The following is a 4,041-nucleotide window of genomic DNA, read 5'->3' as shown; positions in this document are numbered from 1 at the left end:
CCCATGAAGGCTACACTGACAACTACCGCTGGGCCCTACTCCAGGGAAACGGCGCAGAGAGGAAGGATGTGGAGGAGAAGGGGGAGGAGGTGGCCACGGAGAAGACTGGCAACAAAGACCCCCTGCAGCCACCTGGAAAACAGTCGTCTCCAGGTCCAGAGCATGCAGAGCTGGGGCCACTCCTCCCCGGCACGGCACATCAGGTAGCTCCCCGCACTATGCAGGAGGAGACTCCCACAGAGACGCCAGAGGAGGAGATAAGTGTTCAGGAAGTAAGTATTCCCACCCCGAGGAGGACACACTGGGTGGCGATGGGGACTCTCTCCTATCTGCCATCCGGACCCCTTATCCCGAGAGGTCTGCTGTCTCCCTGGGGCCCGCATCCAAGATGTTGTGGAGAGGATCCCCAGGCTTGTCCATCCCTCTGACTATTGTCAGACTAGGTTCTCTTCTGTGCTCCCTGTTGCCACCTCCTCTCATCCAGGCCGCAGATCTGGGAGGGCTACTGGGCTGTGCTGGACTCCTAAGAAATCATATTCGCACTTGAGCCCGGCCTCCTCAGCTTCATGCTCGCGCTGGCAATGGCCCGCCTTGTCCACCATCTGCATCTGCCTCAGCTCCAGGTCATGCCTGAGGTTGTGCTCCTCAGCTTCCAGCTGCAGCTGGTATTTGCACAAGTCCCACTCAGTGGATGGTCCCTCAGGGTCTGGATGGACTCAAGGAGGTGATCTTGCAGCCTGGTCATCATCACACAGGATCTTAATCAGGTCTTCTCTCTTCTCCTCCTTCCTCTCTCTTTCATCACCTCTTTCAAGTTGCCCACAGTCATGTGGTCATACTCGTCAGTCACCCCAGCTATCTACACTGACCACTTGACCCAATGCCAAATGAGAGATTGTTTGCTCAAGGGTTTCCAGTGACTCTGTTCCCTTCCCCAAATGATGCCTTCAAGACAGCAGGTTGTCAGAACCCACAAGTACCATCACAGGTGGTGGGCCAGCAGAGGGTGCTCCTGCATTGAGCCATGTATCTCACTGCGCCCAACCACCTTCCAGGCTCCAAGTGCTTCCCTGGGGGTAATGAAGCCACCAACCATGATCTGGTCTGATCTTGGCGCTATGCCCCATGGGCAACACAGACCTAGTAGTCCTTCATGGTATTTGATCCACTGCAAGAACTTGGGGTGCTTCTCTGTCTGAAGCAGAAATAGTGGTTTCCCTTACTCAGCCGAACCAAGGGGATCCCAAGGCGTAATCTACACCCTCTCCCAATGAGTCTCCCATGCTAGGTACACAGGAGAAATGTATTAGTTACAAGGAGTAGGTTTGCAATATGGCACAGGATTGAGCAATATCAGAGAAATCCCTTCGAGCAAATGGTGGCATGGTAGCCTTTGATCACGCATCTGAGTTAATGCTGGCTATCTATTTAGTTAGTGAGGCTGTGCAAAATTTTGCCAGCTCCTTCATTTCAAAGCTGTTTCAAAATGTTTCAAGCTCAAAACAGTGAAACTGAAACACAACTAAAGGAGTCAAAATGAACTAAGGCAGCCTTCCCCGGGGTACAGGCTGCACCCAGCATTGGAGATAAATGCTCCTGTCCCAGGCAGCAGCTGCAGCCTCCCCTCATCCAGCACAGATACGGGAGCTTGGTCCCCCAAGAGTAGTGTGGCACAGCCCAGCAGTCCTCCCGGGGTGCAAGCCCCTGGATTTCTGCTGGGCATGGAGTGTACCCGGCACCGGAGAGAACTGCTGCTGCCTCCTGTTCCAGGCAGCAGCTGCAGCCTCCCCTCATCTGATACGCTGATCTGGGTGCTCACACCCCTGGCAGGGCTGCTGGGCTGTGCCAGACTCCTCCCAGGTATGCAAGCCCCTAGATCTGTGAGCTGGATAAGATGAGGTTGCCGCTGCTGTCGGAGACCAGCGCTGAGGCCAAGTAAGCCCTGTTTCAAAATTCAAAATCGGTTCAAGCTTTTGAAATGTTACAAGTGCCCTTAGTTCATTTTGACTCCTTTAGTTGTGTTTCAATGTCACTGTTTTGAGCTTGAAACACTTTGAAACAGCTTTGAAATGAAACATCCGGCAAAATTTTGCACAGCCTCACTAACTAAATAGATAGCCAGCGTTAACTCAGATGCGTGATCAAAGGCTACCGTGCCACCGTTTGCACTAAGGGACTTCTCTGATATTGCTCTATCCTGTGCCATATTGCAAACCTACTTCTTGTAACCAATACATTTCTCCTGTGTACCTAGCATGGGAGACTCATTGGGAGAGGGTGTAGATTACGCCTTGGGATCCCCTTGGTTCGGCTGAGTAAGGGAAACCACTATTTCTGCTTCAGACAGAGAAGCACCCCAAGTTCTTGCAGTGGATCAAATACCCTCAAAAGCTACTAGGCCTTTGTTTCCCATTGGGTATAGGGCCCAGATCAGTCCAGATCGAGAATGGTGCCTTCATTTCCCCCAGCCTTGCAGGTGTGGTCCAGGAGTGGGGGTACGTGGAAGTGAGGTTCACCCAGGGAGGCACTTAGAGCCTGGAAGGGGGTCAGGCTCAGTGAGGTGGGTGGCTCAACGCAGGAGCAGTAGTCACTGGCCCACCACATCTGATGGTAGCTGTGGGATCCAACAACCTGCTGTCTTGAAGGCATTATTTGGGGAAGGGAACAGAGTCACTGGAAACCCTTGAGCAAACAATCTCTCATTTGGCATTGGGTCAAGTGGTCAGTGTAGATAGCTGGGGTGACTGACGAGTATGACCACATGACTGTGGGCAACTTGAAAGAGGTGATGAAAGAGAGAGGAAGGAGGAGAAGAGAGAAGACCTGATTAAGATCCTGTGTGATGATGACCGCCTGCAAGATCACCTCCGCACGTGCAGGCAGAACCCGAGGGGCCATCCTCTGAGTCGGACTTGTGCAAATACCAGCTGGAGCTGGAAGCTGAGGAGTGCAAGCTCAAGCATGAGCTAGAGCTGAAGCGAATGGAGATGGGGGAGAAGGAGGCCCAGCGCCAGCCCAAAGAGGTCCAGCGCCAGCATGAGCATGGTGGATAAGAGGCCAGGTTCAAGTGCAAACACCATCTCGCAGTACTCAGGATGCAATCAAACCCTGGAGTTACAGGAGCTTAGTGAGCCCCAGCTGCTCCCTCAGGCTGAACACACCAATCTCCCCTCACAACAAACATGGAGATGATCCAGAAGCCTTCCCAAAACAGTTTGAAAACCATGCATGCCAATGAAAGCTGGGAAAGGTCTTGAGCATAAGTGACCTCGGCTCCCCCGAGAGTGTTTGTGCATCACAAACTGTTGGGGACCAGGCTGTGACCAGGGAGCCAGCGAACAGGGACTGCCAACAGGGGAGCAGTTTGACTGCAGTTCACAGGCCAGCCATGGGCAGGAGCACATGGGGGCTTATGCCAGAGACGTCAGGGAAGTGAAGGAGGAGGGGTGCTACTATGGGGTGGTGACACGGAGTGCAGCCAAGGCCCCTGCCCTGCTGCTTCCTCCGGCCCCCACTCCTGTGAGGCCTCCACCCAGACAGGCCCCTTGGATGGGTCGGCAGTGCCCTAAGCCCTGTCTGCAGGGGATGCCTGGCGGGACCTCTCAGGCCTGGGGGTAGCGTGGGGGCCGGGAGTCTCTTGCCTGTCCCACCTGTGCCCGGACTAAGGCCCTTGAGGGGCAGGTGAGCGGGCTCCAGGCAGAGGTGAGCAGGCTGAGGGGGATCAGGGCAATTGAAGAAGGGATTCATGTCTACTTTCATTCTCTGCAGGAGAAGGGAGGAGCACCAGGAGGTATGGGGGTGGGTGGGAAAGGGGCTGCGGGTTGGGAGTGAGGGGCACCGGCAGGGCTGGGGGGGCAGGGGGAAGGGTATATACCCCTTCCCCCACCCAGGGGTCTGCTTTTTTGCAATTGCAAAACCCTACCCTTAATCCCGCCTTGAAACAAACCTCCCTCCCATTTTCCCCCTCTCCCTCCCACTCCTTGTGCCCAACATCCCTCCTGAACATAAATTATATTCCCGTCTGCTCCCCATTCCCACCTG

The sequence above is a fragment of the Alligator sinensis genome, unplaced genomic scaffold (assembly GCF_000455745.1).
Source record: "Alligator sinensis unplaced genomic scaffold, ASM45574v1 scaffold44_1, whole genome shotgun sequence".
NCBI classification, from domain to species: domain Eukaryota; kingdom Metazoa; phylum Chordata; order Crocodylia; family Alligatoridae; genus Alligator; species Alligator sinensis.
Note: the sequence above shows the minus strand (reverse complement) of the source record.